Source organism: Papio anubis, chromosome 13 (assembly GCF_008728515.1).
Source record: "Papio anubis isolate 15944 chromosome 13, Panubis1.0, whole genome shotgun sequence".
Classification (NCBI taxonomy): Eukaryota; Metazoa; Chordata; class Mammalia; order Primates; family Cercopithecidae; genus Papio; species Papio anubis.
This window is the reverse complement of record NC_044988.1, coordinates 104,973,604-104,993,450: the sequence shown is the minus strand read 5'-3', so window position 1 is coordinate 104,993,450 and position 19,847 is coordinate 104,973,604. Positions and strand designations below refer to the sequence as shown.

The following is a 19,847-nucleotide window of genomic DNA, read 5'->3' as shown; positions in this document are numbered from 1 at the left end:
TTCTTTTAAAAATGTTTCCAAACTTTTATTCCTTCATGTAAATTTTAGATACAGATCTGCAGTTTGGGGAAAAATCCCACTGGAAGAATAATGGAATTGCTGAAGTGTGTGGGTGAACCTGAGGTTATCAACTCAACGATGCTGAGAGAGACGCAGCACTCTCGCGTCGCTATTTATCCCGGTCATTTTAGGGCCCCAGAAAAAGCTATTTTTTATGATCTTACAAATTCCATAAACCTCTTGTTACACGTGTGCTTTGTGAGTGTCGTTTTTCCTTGTGTTTTTCCAGCCGGGCTTGTTGATTTTCAGGAGAACCGTGGGGCTTCATCATCAGCTTCACCACCAGCTCTGGGTTTCATTCCGTTGTGTTTATCCCACGTGGGGGAGAAGGGGGAGAAGGGGGAGAAGGGGGAGAAGGCCTCACTGGAGGCGTTTTCGGGGCAGCCTCTGGCCATACCTGTCTTGGGAGTTCCAGACAACAGGTATCAAGTCCTTGGCCCAATTTCCTCAGAGCCTGCCCTGCTGATGGGCGGCCCTGGCTCGCCGGGAGTAGAAGCAGGTGTTGCCCTTCAGAATCCTGGGCTCGGAGGAGTGGGCGTTGGCCGGTCTCACCTGCCACACAGGTAGAGCCGTCCTTGTTTACCTGGTGGCCCTGCTGGATTCCTATGGGGAGCAGGGTCTGGAGCTGGGCTCACTCAGGGTTCTCGGACCTCGGTAGGGACATATGTGTTTGCTCACGGAGCATGGACGCCGCCTCTCTAGAGGGTCCCCAGCAGACCCAGGTGAGGCGGGTCAGAGTAGAGAGGAGCTGGAGTCTGAGAACAGCCTCTGTGGGGTCAAGTTCCTGAAGGACACTTGGGGGTCACCGCAGCAGCTCTCGGGGGGCGCATTGGAGGCACTTGGGGCTACAGTGTTCCACTCATTGTATATGTTTTGGAGGCATCTGGCGCTGTGGGCAGGAGCTCAGGGGGCCATGTGCCCCCTCCTCAACACCCTGGGTGTGCTCCAAGCCCACAGACCAGGCTGGGGCATGCTGTTGGCCCTTGGCTGTGGCAGGTGGTTGGTAGGACCTGGAGACCCACAGAAGGAAGAGGCCTTCCCAGCAGGGGAGGGGACCAGGAGACAGGCAGGGTTGGGCCCCAGGCTGGGGAGCTTCCTTGGGTCCCTGAGATGCAAAAGGACTTCCAGCAGGGAGCTGGGGCAGAGTCTAGGCCACAAACCAAGGTGAAGGAGGTGGAAGGGGGGCTGAGGGCAACAGAGGGGTAAGAGGCCCAGGTAGGAAGACTCCGGAGCCGCCAGACCTAGGCTTGGGGTGGGGGACAAGGGCCTGTGGAGCAGAAAAGAAAAAGTTGATGATTCTGAGGACTTCACTCATTCATTTTGAAATCAATCAATCAATCAATCACATAGCACGAAACAGTTGTCCCTCAGTGGCATCACCTGGCCTTCTGCCTCCCCATGTTGGCTGTGTCCTGCCAGGGCCCTGTGCTCTGTGGAAACCCAGTTCCCTTGGGGGCCCACAAGGCCCCACCACTGCCCTACTCAGCCTTGGATCTCATCCCTGCCCTCCTCCGCTCGACTCCTGTTCCATCTGCATGACTCCTCTTCCAGGGAGCCTTCCTCACCTCATCCCATCTCAGGGCCACCCACCCTGGCTGCCTGTACTCACACAGCATGGTCAGGCTCCCCAAACCCTGCTCTAGCCCCCACTCCCACCCCTGTAGGCCTTGCCTCTAACAAATCAGGTAATTACAATGCTTGCTACCATGTAACCTGCACGAGGGCTGGATGATGTGTCTGTCTTGTTCTAAGTGAGTCCCAAACTCCCAGAACAGGCCTGGCCCGTGTGTTTGTTGATTGACCAAATGATGTGTTGGGAGGCAAGAGAGGGGAGAGGCTGGCTGGGCACTTGGCTCAGGAGGCAGGAGATCTGGATCCCTTCCAGCTCCTCCTCCTGGCTGTGCAACTTGGCCTTGTTACTGAACATCTCTGAGCCACATCTGTAGAGTGGAGACGGCATCGGGCCCATATCATTGTGTCACGTGGGGCTGGTGAAATCCGGCAGCCCCTGAAGCAGCCCGCACAGGCCTGGCCGTAAGGGGAGTGGGGATGGGCTATACCCTCTGTGGTGCTGGCTGGGAAGACCAGGCCCCAGACCCTTGGGTCTTCCTCCCATCCATCTCCGGGACGTGGCTGGGGGGCAGTGCTCACCATCTATGTTGAAGACTGGGGCTTTCTGTAGGTGGAATTTCTCCACGTACTCCAAGTATCTTCCCACCCATTTGGGGTCCTCCTGCATTCTTCTTGCTGGAATCAGAGGAGCTGACAGTGAGGGACTGAGGCCTGGAGCCTCTGTCTTTTCTGCCCTCCTCCTCTGCGGAGAACAACGGGGAGGCAGAAGCCCTGGCCATCTGCTACCCCATCGCTAAGTTGCCATGGGCTGGGGGCTTGTCGGCCCACAGCAGCATCCCCTCTGCGACCTCCCGGGCCCGGCCAGCTCTGATTGCAGTGGCCCCAACCTTGTCTCCTCTAAACGCAGGTCTGTTCTGAGCATGGCAGGTAAAGTGCCCCTGGAAGGAGGGAGTCAGGCCTGGCCCGCCTCAGTGGAGATCCCCAGAGGGTACCAAGTTCTGGCATGGTGCCACCCTTCCCACCCCCTCGACCTTCTCAGCCCTGGGGCCTCTCGACTGCTGCGGTCCCACTCCCCCACCCTATCCCGGGCTCGGGCTCCGGCTGATCCTCCGCCCTGAAATGCCCCCAGGCCCATCTATCTCCACCTCGTCTTCAGGACACCGCAGCCCCTTGATGTCCCCGACTCTGTCCCCTGTGCCCTTCGAGCCCTTCTCCCATGGTGCTTTTACTTTCAGACCCACAGGACCCCGAGACATTGCTTGATAAGGAGGAAGACAAGGAAAGCATTTTCTCAGTTCCATCCACTGATAATTCAAGCTCCCAGTGCAGCACCCAGAGCCGTGCCCGCCTCGTAGCCGACCCGCGGTGCACGTCCTGCGTGGGGACACCCTCCCTGAGGGTGCGCTCAGCTGCCGCTCAGCCCGAGGCTGCCTGCGCCCTCAGAACACACTGCACAGAAGGCACCTCCCAGACAGGACGGCAAGTCTCCGCACAGACCTGGGAGTGTCCAGCAGCTCCTCCCTCCTATCTGGGGACCCGGGCACTGCACCGGCCAGCGCTGGGGAGAGCTGGCCACTTACCCAGCAGCACCCACAGGCTGGTGATCTCGTCATCCTCCAAGCGCACGTAAAGAATGAGGTTGCTGTAGTCGGTGCTGACGAAGCGTACGTGCATGCTGCCGCCCTCAACTGTGGGAGACCCCGGGGCCGGGTGATACACGATGCCTCGCTCCTCTGTCCCCCAGGCCCTGGACCCCCCCATGCCCTGTGGACAGTGCAGTGCGACCAAGAGGATGCACGGCCTCCTTCCAGCACCTGGTCTTTCCCCAAAGCCGACAGCCCCCTCCTGAGTGTTGCGGCCAGGACTGGGCATCTGAGCGTCCCTTGCTCGCCCCTCCCCACTCAGAGCCCAGCCTGGATCCCGGACAGGGGCACTCACAGGAGCCTTGGTACTGGCCTTGCAACTGGGTTGGATGGACGGTGATGTTTGCTTCTTTACACACCCCTTCTCCCCTGGGAAAGGAGAAGGGAACCAGGGCCTGGTCAGCCTCCAACTCTGTCCTGTTGTCTTGCCCCAGGATGTTGTGACCCTCTCAGGGCTCTCTACCAGCGGACACTGGGGCTGCCACCAGCTGAGAGCCCTCCTGTCCTCCCCGGGGCGTCAGCTCCCCAGGCTCTGGGTCAGCCTTGTCCTGGCACAGGCACCAGGGTCATGCAGCCAGGAGGCGGCGATGCCCAGGGGGTGCTGGGGATGGGGTCGGAGTGAGGAAGTGAGGTCGTCCTCATTTCTGGGATGACACCAAACCTCCTGGAGCGGGTTGGTCCCAGTCTGGCCTTGGCTCTGAACTGCAGGTCTTGGGGGCTGGGACCCTGACTGTCCTGCCTATCCCCACTCGCTCTGGTTCTGTGCACAGACAGAGGCCCCCCTCACCCCCATGCTCCTCCTGCCTCTGTGTGTAGACAGAGCTCCCCTCACCCCCATGGTCCTGCCTCTGTGTGTAGACAGAGCCCCCCTCACCCCCATGGTCCTGCCTCTGTGCACAGACAGAGCCCCCCTCACTCCCATGCCCTTTGCTCTGGGGTCTTCAGTTTCTCATTTGGGGTGGGTACCCGCCAACCCCTGGGACTCTGCAGGCCCCCACACGGTGTGTCTGTGACTGAGTGGCTACTAGGATGTGGGTCTCACGGCCTTCAGAGCTGTGGGTGCAGGTGGAACAATGTGGGCTTGTTGTCGGTGTCACTGGGCTCAGCGCAGCTTGTCCCCAGGGCCGATTTTCTTTTGCTGACAGCGCAGCTGTCCTTGGGATTCCCTGACTTACATTGGGGCCGAAAGGGGCGTGGACCCGGGTGGCTGTGGTCCTTGGGAGGGGGTTGTTGGGAATTAGGCAACTTTCAAACACTGGAGATGGCACATTTAAAACGCCAGACCCGGGCTTCCTTCACAGCTGGAACACAGGCCCGTGGCCCAGTGGGCATGTCTGCTGGGACTGGACGTGGCCTCCGGGGCTGGGCTGGTGTTTCCTGCCCGCCTGCCTCTGGCAGCTTCCGAGCTTGCCCCTCTTGGAGCGGGGTCTTGGGCCTCAGCTTGGTGTGATGTGTTCCTCTGCCTCAGAACACTGTCACTGTCCCTTGGGGGTCCCTGGGTCTGAGAGTGAGCGCCTGAGAGGGGTGGCAGGAGCCATGCTTACTTCCAGAACAGCACGAAGTCCACGTCCCCACCATCCCTGGTCTGGATGGAGTAGAGAGCAAGCCTCAGAGGGTCGGGCTGAGACCAGGGTTTGGCGGGCTGGCCGCCAGCCGCAGTGGGTGAGCCACGCCTCCACCTGCAGGGGTGCAGGCCAGGGTGGGAGAGGCCGGCTAGTGCCCAGGTCGGTGGCAACCCCCTCCACCTGCAGGGTACGGGTCGGGCAGGAGGGCTAGTGCCTGGTCGCGGTGGCACCCCTCCACCCGCAGGGGTGCTGGCTAAGGGAGAGGGCTAGTGCCTGGCCGTGTGGCACCCCCTCCACCTGCAGGGGTGCGGGCTGGGGCGGGAGAGGCCGGCTAGTGCCCGGTTGTGTGGCACCCCCTCCACCAGCAGGAGTGTGGGCTGGGGTGGGAGAGGGCTAGTGCCTGGCCGTGTGGCACCCCCTCCACCTGCAGGGGTGCGGGCTGGGGCGGGAGAGGCCGGCTAGTGCCCGGCTGTGGGCACCAGTGGGCCACCCTCTGAGCTCTCAGGCCCCAGCTCTGGCACTGAGCATGGTCACCAGGAGGTCGTGCCCCTCCCAGGGGGCTGCATTGGCAAACATTCCCTCTTCCCGGTCTATATTGGCAAATGCCCATCTGTGGGTCCAGGTGGAGGATAAGCCGTGCTTCCTTCTTGGGAAGAGTCACCTCCCGTCCCCTTCTCTCAGATCTCTGTCCAATCCCCTTCCCCACTTGCTACCCTCACTTCCCTCAGCCCCACACCCCTGCCTCTGCCTGATCCAAGCTCTGTTCCCCTGGCCAGGGGGGGTAGAAGGGAGGGTCTGGCTCTGTGCTGGGCGTCCCTCCATCCCTGCACTCCCACCAGCAGCACCAGGACCCCAGGGGCCACACAGGGAGGAGGAACTGGGACCCTCCCTGCACCCGGGGCTGGCCTCTTCGTGTCACCCAGGGTGAACCCTTCCCCTGCTCCCTGCCTGGGCCCAGCGTCTGGGTGCTCTGCTTCACTGGACGCCGCCCTGCAGCCTTCTCCTGAGACTGCTGTTGTGCTGCGGCTTCCACAGCCAGGAGAGAGGGAAGCGCCCCGAGGTTAATCAGTGGCTGCTGGTTCTGGCTGTGCGGGAGGACAGAGCCCGTTCCTGCCTGGGTTGGACCCAGGCTCAGGTGCAGCTCACCCTCCAGAGCTGCTGCAGGGTCAGGCAGGACCCAAACCCCAGTCACCGCCCACCAGCCCCCACCCCCTGCACCTCCTCAATGTGACACTCGTGTCATCCCCAGCCCGTGTTCCAAGCCTGAGTCTGGGGACTGGACCCATGACACTTACCTTCTGTGCATCAAAGTCTGGCTGTACCGGCACTTCTTCCAGAGCCTTCTGGGCACCCGCCAGGCCCAGGCCGAGGGCCAGCAGCAGGAGAGGGCCTTTCTCAAGCGCCATGACTCCGGGGAAGGGAGAGTGCCCCCAACCAGCTCCCTCCTCTGTGCTGCCCAGACCCACCCCACCTTCCCACCCGCCACCTAAAAATTCCAAGTTCCGCAACCCTACCCCAGGAATGACGCCGCCTCCCCGGCACCTCCCGGCGTCTAAAGCGATGGGAAGCTGTGGTTTGGACTGGGTGTGGCGTGGCTGTCGGGGCAGTTTAACTGCATTGCACGTCTGTCCTGGATTCTGGGATGAGGCCTGTGGCCTGAGGGGGGCTGGGAAGAGGGCAGAGGAGGATGTGGGCTCATTCAGGCCTGCAGTCCCTCCTTCCCAGGCCCCCTGGCCCCCAGTGTGTTTGTCCACCGGCTGCTGGAGCCACGAATGCCAGGATCACTCTCACATCCCTGTTCACCTCCTGCTCACGGTGAGCCCTGCCTGGGTGTGGGGAGGGTGGAGGGGTGGGAGGGCCTGCCTGGTGTGGGGGTGGAGGGGTGGGGCCTGCCTGGGTGTGGGGAGGGTGGAGGGGGTGGGGCCTGCCTGGGTGTGGGGAGGGTGGAGGGGGTGGGGCCTGCCTGGGTGTGGGGGAGGGTGGAGGGTGGGGCACTCCCTGGGTGTGGGGAGGGTGGAGGGTGGGAGGCCTGCCCACCTGGGTGTGGGGAGGGTGGAGGGTGACACAGACCAGACCTGGATGGCACTCGGCACGCGCTGGGCACTGAGCCCTCACGGGGCATCTGCCCTTTGTTCCTGCTTACTGCAAACGTCTCCCACCAGCTCCCTCTCTCCAACGCTGGAGCCACTCCCAGCCCAGGCCATGAGCCTCTCTCCTGCCCTATCCTCCTGCCCTCACGTGTCCAGAGGCCAGCGTGGGGTCAGGCCAGGTGCTCCCTGCTCACTCGCCTTGGGTCCTCGTTTGCCATCTGGATTAAGTGCGGATCTCCAGGCCACAAAGCCCCTGTGGTCTGCCCCCTCCCCACTCCCTCCTTCCCTGCTGCAGCTGCAGAGATGCCTGCCAGCCCTCGAATGTGGCACCTGCCTCTGTACCCCACCCCCTACCGCCCTCCCTCCTCCTGCCTGGGGCTGCATGGGGCTGAGGAGAGGCTGCCCGGCCCCCGTAGGTTCCAGCTTACAGGGAGTCTGGGGTCTGGTTTGAGGAGTACCGCTGGCCTCAGGGTGACCACTGGCTTGGCCCCAGGGTTCTTAGATAGACACTAGGGGGCTACTCTGGCCTGGTGCTGCAGGGTTAACTCTAGGAGTGACGCACCCCCGCCCACCATGGGATGTGGGCAGTCCCAAGTTCAACCCACTGAGCTTGTTTTCTCTCCAAAGATGGAGAGGGGGCAGGGATGACACGGTCTGTGCAGGGTGCTCTGAGGACGGAGTCAGATAATAAAGGAAAGAGCTTAGTTGAGTGCCTGCCCATCATAAGCTCACTGTGAAGTCAGCTCCCGGCCAAAGGTCCTGCCAAGGGTCCGGTTAGGTTTGCATGAAATGCCCCCAGCCCATCGGGGAGACTCCAAAGGCCGGGCTGGGTAGGGCCTGGCCTGATTTGCAGGGTCTTTCTGGAGGCTTCCATCAGCAGGCCAGGGTGAGGCAGCTCTCTCAGGTCAGCCTTGGGAACAGCCAGGCTAGAAGATGAAGTCTCATTCCCCACCCCTGGCCGCAGACACAGGGACTCAGGTGGCCGTGAGGAGACCTCGGGCCCGTCCCCTATGTCCTGGAAGACGGAGCAGCTGCCGCCCATGGCTGACTCAGTCTGGGCTCCCGCACACCCTCCAACGCTGAGCTGGCCGTGCCTGAGTCAAGGGGCCAGGGACCAATACAGCATCTCGCACCCCACCCACAGCCCCTGCGCCCTCGGAAGGCCCCACCCTGCACCCGCATGCAGGTTCCAGAAGGGGCCAGGGCCGGGCAGGGCTCAGTGCAGGGAGGCAGCTTCTGGCCTCCATCCCTCTTCCTCCTGCTGGATGCAGGATGTCACTCAACAGCAGCCACACTCAACCTCAAGTTTGCCCGTTTGGTTGGGCCTTAGGGGGTCCTAGCGCCCCCTGTGGACCTTCCAGGGCCCAGCTGCCGCCCTGGGTCTATGATTTCTGCCTCTGGGCACCTTCCTCTACTTCCCAATCTCCCTGGTGGCCAGGTGCTGGCCTGAGGTCAGTGTGCAGGGGTGAGTGTGCAAGTGTGTGTGAGTGTGCAAGTGTATGTGTGTGCAGGGGTGTGTGTATGCAGGTGTGTGTGAGTGCAGGGGTGTGTGTATGCAGGTGTGTGTGAGTGGAGGAGTGTATGTATGCAGGTGTGAGTGGAGGGGTGTGTGTGTGCAGGTGTGTGTGAGTGCAGGGGTGTATGTGTGTGTGAGTGTGCACGTGTGTGTGTTCAGATGTGTGTGCAAGTGTGAGGTCAGGAGTGTGAGTACATGGGTGTGAATTCAGGGTGTGTGCAAGTGTGTGAGTGCTGGTGTGTGTGTATATGTGTGTGCAGGTGTGAGTGCAGATGTGTTTGTGCAAGTGTGAAGTCAGGAGTGTGAGTGCAGGGGTGTGTGTGCAGGGGTGTGTGTGCAGGTGTGTGTGAGTGGAGCGGGGTGAGTGCAGAGGTGTGCATGTGTGAGTGTACACGTGTGTGCAGGTGTGTGTGCAAGTGTGAGGTCAGGAGTGTGAATGCAGATGTGTGAGTGCAGGGTGTGTGCAAGAGTGTGTGCAGGTGTGAGTGCAGATGTGTGTGTACAAGTTTGAGGTCAGGGGTGTGTGTGCAGGGGTGTGTGAGTGCGCAAGTGTATATGTGTGCAGGGCTGTGTGTGCAGGGGGCAGACAGAAGGGGTGACTGGAGGCAAGGAATGGGGCACCAAGACTGGGTGCCAGTTTCATGCCATCTGGGGTGGAAGGAGGCATCTTGGGTGGGAGGAGGCTGTGGCTCTTCCTGAGGCCTCAGTGGGAGTTTCTGGAGGGTCCCCACCTGCCCGGTGAGCCCTGCACACCTGGGTAGAGAGAGTAGGGTCTTCTTCGGTCTGCAGTAGGGTCTTCCCACCTGGATGTTCTGACCGAGGCCAGGCCCTGGACCAGCCATCTTTAACCAGCACTGCCTTGAGGCCTCTGGCCCAACGGACTGGAGACTCCACTGGGAGGGCCGTCCTTGGAGCAAGACCCCATCCCCTCTGGTGGAAAAGGCCGCTGGCCCAGAGCAGCAGGTGTGGACAGGGGCAGGGGTCCATTCACCCACAGCTGGAGTTTGTGCACCTTGCTGTGGATTAAAGCAGAAAGAAGAAGTCACTGCAGGAGCTCAGGGACCTGATCCCCCAGCCCTGCCCACAGCAGCAGCAGCCCAGCCCCGCCCCAGCCTCTGCAGAGCCCTGGACCAGCCAAACCCACCCCAGACGGCCCCTGGTCTCCTGGCTGCCTCTTGGCCCACATGCTCTCAGGGTGAATTTCCTATTGGGAAGTGTGGTCGCCCCACAGCCTGTTCCAGTTCAGGTCCCAGCAAGAACCGAGGCTACGCAAGCGGCCCCCGACACTGTCCCTTCCTGACGCCCTCTGTACGTGTGCGGGTCTCCTGTACCTGCTGCCCACGCTCACCTACGCAGCCATTCCTGCGGCCACCAGGGCTGCACCAGGTGGTGCATGGGGTCGTGGGGGGAGGTAGATACCAGGGAGGTCACAGATGACCAACACCACCTGTGATGAGGATGGCAGGTGAAGAGGGTACCCTGGCATCTCCATGGAGGGAGACCAGCCCATGGGATGGGGCCCCAGCCCCTGATCCTCACAGCCCACCCCCTGGACTCTCTTCCTTTTCTCTTTCCACGGTCCCCGTATGGGTGCTGCTGTCCAGGGGTTGAGCAGCACCTGCCTCGGGCCTCTGCCACAGGGAGGCTGCCTGCCTTGTGATTTTTCCATGTCAGTCGTGATAAGGAAGGAGACCACACTCCTCCTGCTGCATTTCTCGGTTCCCTGACAAAGGTGGAGCCACGGGAGTGAGATCGTCTCTGCCTTTCTCTGTGACAGAAAATGGAACAGCTCACATATGTGGGGATGTACCGGCCGCCTTCCACTCCAGCGTGCCCTGCCCCTCCCGGCTGGCTCAGCTCCGACCCCGTCTCCCTCACAGCTCAGTCCTCGATGGGCACCTGCAGCCCAAGATCCAACCACAGACGTGGACCCAGACCACTGATATCATGTGTCTCTGTCTCTCTGTCTGTCTCTGTCTCTCCATCTCTCTCTCCGTCTGTCTGTCTCTCTATCTCTGTCTCTCTGTCTGTCTCTCTATCTCTCCATCTCTGTCTCTATCTCTGTCTCTCCATCTCTGTCTCTCTGTCTGTCTCTGTCTCTCCATCTTCTGTCTTTCTGCCTGTGTCTCTCTGTCTCTCCATCTCTGCTTCTGTCTCTCTCTGCTTCTCCATCTCTGTCTGTCTGCCTCTGTCTCTCCATCTCTGTCTCTCCGTCTGTCTGTCTCTCTCTCTCCTTCTCTGTGTCTCTCTAGGTCAGAAGGATGGCAGGCCAGATGCATGGAGCAGGGGGTGGAAGGACCTTCCTAACTCTAGCAAATCCCGCCTTCGCTGCCTCTGTGCCTCAGGCTCACCCAGCCCAAGCCCTGGCTTAACAGGACGCCCGTCCATGGAGCACCCAGGAGCGTGGAGCTCACCTCCCTCTTCCTCAAACTTCCAACTGTGACTTTTATTCCCAAAGGGAAATCTGTGCACCCCAGACCCTGGTCTGCCCCTCCCCGCAGCGACCTCCCCGCCACCACCCCGCCTGTCTCGGACTTTGAGCTGGTGGGGAGGGGACCCGCTCCAGTGTGCGGGGACCCTGGGAGTACGAGAAGCACAGGTGGGGAGCCACCGCTCGGGGTTTTTGAATTTCTGTGGTGTCATCTCCTCATTCCTGCCCCACCTCGCCTCACCGCCTCTTCCGGAACCTTCCCACCAAGTCACATTTCCATCAATAACTAGCTCACGCCAAACCCATCTGAGCCACCTGGGAGCCGTGGCCACTTCTACTCAAGAAGACTCTGGGGGTGTAGAATTCGCTCACGCACTTTCCGGTTTTTCTAAACAGAGGCGGCCCTCCTGGTGAGATGTGCTGCTGGAGCTGGCGCTGTCAGGGTCACCCGGGGCGTGAATCGGTCGCCGGCCTTGGGTTTGCCCAGGAGGAGCCGAGGGCTGCCACGCCACCTTCCAGGGAGCAGCTCAGACGGCGGCCCTGAGCCCTGTTACCAAGGCCCTCCTGGGGGCTCGAGGCTTGGCGGCACCCACAAGCAGTGGGGAAGCCCAGGGGAAAGGGGCTGGGTGTGGGGATTCGGCCCTGGGCTCTCTGAGGGGAGGAGGGGGTGCGGAGGTGGAGACCTGGGGGTGGGGTGGGCGACCACCAGAGCCCTTGTCCCACGCAGGAGTAGGAGGCCTTCGAGCTGCCGTTTTCCAGGAGTTTGATGTCTGACATGAAACACAGACACGGGGGCGCCTCTGCCCTCAGTGATGGTCCTTGGTGACACGGAGCTTCATGGAGTTTCACGGCCCCTCCACCTGGAGGCAGCAGGGCCCGGTGTCCAGCCTGTGGCAGCGCTGCCGAGCCCCTCCTCCCCAGGTCCTGGGCTGCAGCAGCGATGGGGGCCGGTCATGCACAGGGCAGGTGTGCACTTTCTCTCACGTCATTTGCTGGGCCGGGGTCTTGGGGGCCGCTGACTCCGAACCCCCTCCCTAGCTGGGCTGGCCAGCTTGGTGTGGCCCCATGGCCACGGGTGATGCTGAGGGGGTGGCAGGGGCTCCCTGCATCTTCTCCTACCTGGGGCCATTGTGTCTGTGGCTGTGGGGATCACGGTAGGCAGGCCTGGCCGAGGGCCCCAGGTTCTGAGCCCTGCTTGGACCCTGGCCAGCCGGTGGGGAGGTCTCAGGTGGCCCCCACCCAGAGGGGATCTCAGAGGAGGGAGGGGCAGTGTCCCACGGCTCCTGCCCTCTCCAAGGGAGTCATTCTGCAGGTCCCCTCTGAGCACATTCAGAGCCCTGTGGGTTCTCAGTGCAGTGCCCGCAACAGGCCTGACTCAGCTGCCCCCTCACTGCCGCCTCCCTGTGTAGCAGGAGGCCTGTGCCTCAGCATCTCTGCCTGCAGAGTGCTGTGGGGTGCACAGGGTACTGTGGGGTGGCAGGGGTCCAGGACGGGCCTCAGGGGCCATTGGCTGCCCCCCTGCACCCTCCTCCTAGAACCTCCGGAGCACCTCCTGCTCAGGATGGAAGTCCGACCGCCGGGGCCCCGGCTGTCACACCGCAGGGCTCAGGCCAGGCCCAGCCCCACACTGAGGGGCCACAGCCTCAACGTCCCTGATCATGGCCATTTGGGGACGTGGGGCTGCGGGGCTGCGGGGACATGGGGCTGCAGGGTGGATAAATGGCTTCGCCCGGGGGCTTCTATGCACTGCTTCAGAGGCAGGGTGGCCCGAAGAGAACAGGCCCAGGCTTCTCACCCACCAACTCCCTCCCCTCCTTGCACCACCTTCCAGAATCAAAACATGTGGCCAGCCAGGGCCTCCTAGACGCGGACCCAGGGCCTCCTAGACGCTGCCAGCCTTGGGTGACATCAGCTTCTGCTGATAAGGTCAGGTGGGTTCTTGGGGCTGGGCTGCCCTCATGGGACTGGGATGGGCCTGGGAGAGATCTAGACCAGGGCACACCTGAGGGCCCTGAAATCTCAGCCCCCCCGACATGTCGCTTGATGGGGGTTCTGCCTGTTTCTCTGGGAAAAGGCCACAACTTTCCCTAAACTCCCAGGGAGCCCGTGGTCACCATGAGCTTCAGAACCGTTGGGGATGAGGCCGTACCTTTGCCCCTGAGGCCTTGGATCCTGTCTCCCAGCCTCCACCCACAAGCGGCTTCCAGTTGCTTTGGGGACATAGAATGGATGTCACTGCCTGGGTGAGCTGGGTCTCTGGGGCCATGGCAGCCAGACAGGTGGGGCAGTGGCTGGCGGGGGAGCTGAGCAGAGACCTTGCTGTGCCCCCGCAATGGCTGCCTGGGGGGCTCTGGCAGCGCTCCTGCTACTCTGACCTGTGTGCACACATGTGCGCGTGAGCATGTGTGCCCGAGCCTGTGTGTGTGCATGAGTGTGGGTAAGCACACACGTGCGATGCATGTCCACAGACACATTTCTGTTTGTGTGACCGTGAGCACGTGTTTGCTTCTGTGCACAAGAGGACACTCGAGATTCCCTGGATGTTGTGGGAATGTTCACACTCTCCTCGGGAAGCCACACGCTTGTTCCCAGAAGCGACCTTGATAACGGTCAGCAAAGTGCGCAGGGGCCTGGCCGAGAGCTGAGGGTGGGGCTGGGCCGACAGAACCAGGCCTTGGACGGTCTGTGGCACCACAGAGGACTGAGTGTGAAATCAGACTTTACCCATCAGATCCCAGACACCGAAGCAAGGCGGCTTTCGGAGCAGAGAAAGAGCAGGAAGGAGGAGAGCGACTGTGTCCATCTGAAGGATAAATGGGAGGAACGGCCCAGAAACCCGGTAATGCAGGCGGACGGCAGAGTGGCAGGTGGCAGCTCTGCAGACATCAGCTCACCTGGCACACACCGCGTGCACCTCCAGGATGTGCTGGCTACTGTGCTGGGCATGGGGACAGATGGCCACCCGCGCGGTCCACAGAGGCTTGTGGAACTTACAGCGCGGCCAGGGCCCCACACAGAGCTACACAGGTGGGGGTGGGGCTGTGACGGGCGTCTGCCTTTCCAAGTGAGTGGGGTGAGGTGACGGGAGTAGTGAGGAACCGTGTTCCAGAGGTGGGAACAGCATGTGTGAGGGGCCCAGTGGAGCCAGCGACAGCCCAGCCCCCACCTGGAGCGAGCCCCGCCGCGGTGGGTCCCCGAGGCGCAGGGCTGTGGGGGCTCAGTGAAGGGTGAAGGTGGGTGGTGCTCCATGAAGTCGCCGAGGTGGCCGGGCCAGGCCCCGTGAGCTCCTGGCCCTGGGCAGAAGGCAGCTTCACCTGCGTGGTGGAAGCAGTTGGTGGATACAGCTGGGTTTGCATTTTACAGGCCCCTGTTGGCGTGGTGAGGGGCCTTCTGCAGGCCAGGGTCCTGGTGGAGGAGGAGAAAACCCAGGTGTGTCCTCCAGGACCTGTGCCTGCCTGTGGGGTGGGGGCCGCAGCCAGTCCCTGAAGCCTCACTGCTCTGCTGTGGCCTATCCCACCCCATCTGCACACCTTCCCGGCCAGTTGGGAGCCGTTCTACGGGGACCCTGTGAGGCTGCCACCTCCATCTTCAGAACGGTGACTCCCTTGTGGCCTGGAGAGAACACATGTTCACTGAAAACAACTAGCAGGCCAGGCGTGGTGGCTCACACCTGTAATCCCAGCACTTCGGGAGTCTGAGGCAGGCGGATCACTTGAGGTCAGGAGTTCAAGACCAGCCTGGCCAACATGGCGAAACCCCGTCTCTACTAAAAATACAAAAATTAGCCAGGTGTGGTGATGTGTGCTTGTAATCCCAGCTACACCTGTAATCCCGGCTACTCAGGAGGCTGAGGCAGGAGAATCGCTCGAACCTGGGAGGCAGAAGCTGCAGTGAGCTGAGATCGTACCACTGCACTCCAGCCTGGGTGACAGAGTGAGACTCCATCTCCCCAGAAAAAAAAAAAAAAAAAAAAAAAAGCAGTGGCATCAGATTCTGTCTTTTAAAAATTTTTACATAGCGATGGGGTCTCCCTGTTTTGCCCAGGCTGGTCTTTGACTCCTCGGCTCAAGCAATCCTCCTGCTTCAGCTTCCCAAATAGCCAGGATGTCAGGTGTGAGCCCCCGTGCCCAGCCTATGCCATCAGGTCCTGCTTCTTCCACCCAGGGAATCCCACAGGGACAGCGGGAGGGCAGAGGGGAAACAGGCTCTGAGCAGAGGGAGCCGAGGCCAGTCATCAAGGAGGGACAGACCCAACAGTTCCTGATCACCTTCCCCTGCCACACGGATGTCCCCAGCCGACAGTGCCACTGGCGACCTTGCCTGAGACACAAGAGCTGATCAGGAGCCATGGTGGGCCACTGGCCCGCATCCCAGGTGTGAAGGGTAGGAGCCAGCATGGCCCAGGCAGTGTTGGAGACACCCATGGCCCCCTGGGGACCCCACTGTCACTCACCAGAGCCGGGCTGGTGGGGCAGAGATGGAGGTCACCTGGGAGACAGTCAGGGCCTAAGCCTGGCTGCACCTGCGGAGGGCCCGAGAAGCGTCCGGTGTCAGGTGCCTCCGGATTCTGCAGATTCTCCCTCTAGGCGTTTCCACCCAAATGTGCCGTGTGGAAACTGCCTCCATCCAGGCAACGGGCCTTGGCGATGCTCCAGGAGCCTGCTCTTCCATAGCAAACAGGCCTGGAACCCCGGGCCGGAACTCCTTTCTGAAAACAAGTGGGAAAAAATACACAAACTGAAAAGAATTCTGCCGAGACAGCAAGCACAGCACTGGGACGCACCAGGCACCCCCGAAAGGCACGGGAAGGGAGCTGGGACCCCACTGTGCAGGTCACCCGTGGAAGGAACCAGAAGGGAGCGGGGTTTCCCATTTCATTCCTCCACCACCTGCCCTTTCCATTCTCTCCCCTCCCTCCCTCTCCCTCCCTCCCCTCTCCCTCCCTCCCCTCTCCCTCCCTCCCTCCCCTCCTCCCTCCCTCCCCCCTCCCTCCCCTCTCCACTCCCTGCTTCCCTCCTTCCTCATCAGCAGAGTCAGCAACTTGCTCTGGAGGCTGAGACCCACCTGGCCGCTGTGTGCTCTGGGCCTGCTGGGGGCTGAGCCTGAGGTGCCCTCCTATGTCCACCATCCCTCTTGTCCCGAACGCCCCCTTGGCTTGCTGGTTGTCATGGTCATGGCCAGCCCACCTGTCCACAGAGTTGGGCTGCTTGGCTTTCTTCAATGCACCGTCATGGACATGGGGAGGCCAGTGCCGTAGCAGCGTTTCCAAATTAGCTTGACCCACAGGGCACCCCCAGGAACCCCTACCAGACACCCCCACCTCATGAGGAGAATTGTCCCCACACCCGGCCAGGGAGAGTGTCCCCACACGGCCAGGGGAGAGTATCCCCCACGCACGGCCAGGGGCATGCTTTGGGATCCCAGAGGTGTCCCCACGGAGGCACCCCAGGCCCTTGCGCGGTCTGAGCATGCTGCAGTGGGTGGGAGGCAGCCGTGTGAGTCTCAGCTTCTCGGCCTCCGAGTCGGGCTCCCCGTGCACAGCTCACATGGTGATGGTCACCGTGCCTTGGTGGGCGGCTCGGTGGACCCAGTGAACATCCGTCTCATGGTGACAGCAAAGCCTACCTTGGAAGAATCCGGTTTAGTTAACTGCGACTCAGGCTGCAGAGCGAGCGATGGGTGGCCTAGGCACGGCAGGTGTCTCAGAACGAGGGTTAGGGCCACTGAAAGACTCCTGGTAAAAGCCCACGTGGTCCACTCGGTGGGGCTTCCGAGTCTTGCCCGACCGTTACTGTCCCCCGGGTTGTCACACACGCGGACGAAAGCGGGATGGGCTGAATTTCTTGGGTCACATTTTCCACCAATATTTCTGTAAAATTTGGCCCGATTTTTCCCAGGGCCCTTCCACGCAATCAGAGGACTCAGGCTCCACCCAGTGGCCATCGTGGGGACGTCAGCGGCCGGGGCCGCGCATCCTCCGGTGAGGCGAATTTTGTATGAATTAAATCCTTCCAGATTCAAGGTGACAAACTCCTCAGGGGCTGCCTGTGGGCTCGGCATCCTTTCTGTACACACTCCAGCCCCGGGAGCTCCAGCTGCCTGCAATGTTGGACTTGCTTCTAATTCGTCACTGCGTTCCCCACTCTTCTGTAGGAATCAGTGCCAGAGTTAGAACACCCCTGAAGGCTGAGGCGGGAGGATCACCCGAGGTCAGGAGTTCGAGACCAGCCTGGTCAACAAGGTGAAACCCTGTCTCTACTAAAAATATGAAAACTAGCTGGGCGTGGTGGCACACACCTGTAGTCCCAACTACTCGGGAGGCTGAGACAAGAGAGTTGCTCGAACCTGGGAGGCAGAGGTTGCATTGAACCGAGATCCTGCCACTGCACTCCAGCCTGGGAGTGCAGGTCTTAAAAAACTCGGTCTTAAAAAAAAAAGAAAGAAAGAAAGAAAGGAAAGAACGAACGAACCTCCCTGGACTTGTGCAGCGGAATTAAGTTGTGGAAACCCTGAAGGCAGGTCCACCATCAGTGGAGGGGGTAGCTCTGAACCCATCAGCAGGTGTGTGAGATTTGGGGTGCCATGCGGCCCCCGAGCCTGGGAAAGAGGCAGCTGCAGGGGGAGGGGGTCCAGAGGCTGCGGAATCTATGGCTCATCATCTACGTGGTTGTTGAGGGATGGGGGTCAACAGGGAAAAATCCATGTTGAAGTCTAGTGGAGCCGGGGCCACGTCAGGCTGGAGTGGGGTGGCTGTCCCAGGTCATGGGGGTCCCCATCGGGGGAGGGGGAGCACAGTGGTTACGGGAGCAGCTGCAACAGTTACATGAGATGGGACAATCAGCATTTCCAGGGTGCTGTGGTGGCTGCCAGAGCAGGGCTGGGAGATGATTTGGGGGAACAAGGCTCTTCCCTTATGAGGGACCCATGGAGTCAGCAGCAGGGTGGGTGGGGACTCTGTTGGAAGCGGCCGTGTCCACTGCTGTCCTGAACACATCCCGACAGACCAGCGCGACCTGGGGAAGGTACCCATGCCTGCCACCCATGCTGCCCCTGGAGGGTAATGACACAATACAGGACTCAAAGGCCACCCCATAGATTACAAAGCAGCATCCTTCCTGTTCGCCCTCTGGTGGGCAGGTGTTGCATTGCAGTTTTAATTTACGTTTTTCCAGATGAATAACCATGTTAAACATTTATATATATATATATATATTTATTTATTTATTTTTAGGACAGAGTCTCGCTCTTGTCACCCAGGCTGGAGTGCAATGGCACGATCTCAGCTCACTGCAACCTCCACCTCCTGAGTTCAAGCTATTCTCCTGCCTTAGCTTACTGAGTAGCTGGAATTACAGGTGCCCGCCACCACACCCAGCTATTTTTTTTTTTTTAAGTAGAGACAGGTTTCACCATGTTGGCCACACTGGTCTCGAACTTCTGAGCTCAGTTGATACACTTACCTCGGCCTCCCAAAGTGTTGGGATTACAGGCGTGAGCCACGACGCTGGGCCAGCATTTTAATATTCTTTTGTGTGCATATGTGTGTATAGGGATGGGGTCTTGCTCTGTTGCCCAGGCTGGTCTCAAATTCCTGGACTCAAGCAATCCTCCAGCTTCGGCCTCCCAAAGCACTGAGATTACAAGCATGAGCCACCTGCCCAGCCCATTTTTTTCTTTTTGCCATTCGGGCGAAGCTTCTGTTTGAGGGGCTTGTTGGTTTTCAGTGGGGTTGCCTTTCCTTTCCGTTCTGGATGGAAATCCTCCCTGTGACAAATCCTCTCAGTGAACAACTGCTCTGTGGGTTGCCTTTTTGCCCTCCTAATTGGGTCTTAATTGCCACATAATCCAGTTTACCTAACTTTGTCTTTCATGGTGGGCTCTTTTGGAGCCCTGTTTAAGAAATCTTTGCAGACTCCCAGGCCACAGTGATGTTCTGTGTTTTCCTCTGAAGCCTTATTGGCCTGGTGCCTCTGGAATTGATTTTTGCATATGGTGTGAAGGAGGGTTCAAAACACATCTTCCAAGGCTAGACACGGTGGCTCACGCCTGTAATCCCAGCACTCTGGGAGGCCGAGGCGGGTGGATCGTTTGAGGTCAGGAGTTCAAGACCAGCCTGGTCAACATGGTGAAACCCCGTCTCCACTAAAAATACAAAAAAATTAGCTGGGTGTGGTGGCACACACTTGTAATCCAAGCTACTCAGGAGGCTGAGGCAGGAGAATTGCTTGAACCCAGGAGATGGAGGTTGCAGTGAGCCGAGACTGTTACCAGTGCACACTCCAGTCTGGGCAACAGAACGTGACTCTGTCTCAAAAAAACAAAAACTACAAAAAACCACATCTTCCCCATGCTTCCCCAAGTGATGCCACACCATTAACAGAGAAGATCTTAGCCCCCACTGGCCTGCTCCACCAGCTCTGCCTTCGTCATTGATCTGGGGCTGTGTGGAGTCTGTCTCTGAGCCTCTTTTCTGTTCTGTTGATCAAGTTGCCAATCCTTGTGTGATGTCACATTGTCTGCGTTACTGTAGCTTTATAATATGCTTTCATATTTATTTATTTATTTTATTTTATTTTGAGAGGGAGTCTTGCTCTGTCACCCAGACTGGAGTGCAGTGGTACAATCTTGGCTCAAGCAATTGTCCTGCCTCAGCCTCCCAAGTAGCTGGGGCTACAGGCGTGTGCCACCACGCCCAGCTAATTTTTGTATTTTTAGTGGAGACGGGGTTTCACCATGTTGGCCAGGCTGGTTTCAAACTCCCAACCTCAGGCGATCTGCCTGCCTCAGCCTCCCAAAGTGCTGGGATTACAGATGTGAGCCACTGCGCCTAGCCCATTTTTATTTCTTTTGAATGTTGTTCTTATTATTCTTGCTCCCTTGCAATTACAAATGAATTTTTTTTTTTTTTTTGAGACAGAGTCTCGCTCTGCCGCCCAGGCTGGAGTGCAGTGGCGTGATCTTGGCTCACTG

At 59.9% G+C, this 19,847-nt stretch overlaps 1 long non-coding RNA gene and 1 other non-coding gene across 3 annotated transcripts; both read right to left on the bottom strand.

The window, feature by feature from the left end:
- LOC103878066 lies at window positions 1-4,902 on the bottom strand. The gene is made up of 5 exons (XR_004178040.1): window positions 4,820-4,902; window positions 3,571-3,644; window positions 3,213-3,320; window positions 2,212-2,307; window positions 1-1,327 (listed from the first exon to the last, which is right to left on the bottom strand). It is a non-coding gene; the product is annotated as an uncharacterized LOC103878066 (transcript).
- A 202-nt stretch (window positions 4,903-5,104) lies between these two features.
- Window positions 5,105-16,061, bottom strand: LOC116270085. Of its 2 annotated transcripts, XR_004178039.1 has the most exons (7): window positions 15,942-16,061; window positions 15,331-15,585; window positions 11,254-14,282; window positions 9,795-10,214; window positions 9,200-9,462; window positions 6,355-6,506; window positions 5,105-5,925 (listed from the first exon to the last, which is right to left on the bottom strand). It is a non-coding gene; the product is annotated as an uncharacterized LOC116270085 (long non-coding RNA). The 2 variants fall into 2 exon arrangements; XR_004178038.1 differs by lacking the exons at window positions 5,105-5,925; window positions 6,355-6,506 and having other exon boundaries at window positions 8,958-9,462.
- Window positions 16,062-19,847: the final 3,786 nt, after the last annotated feature.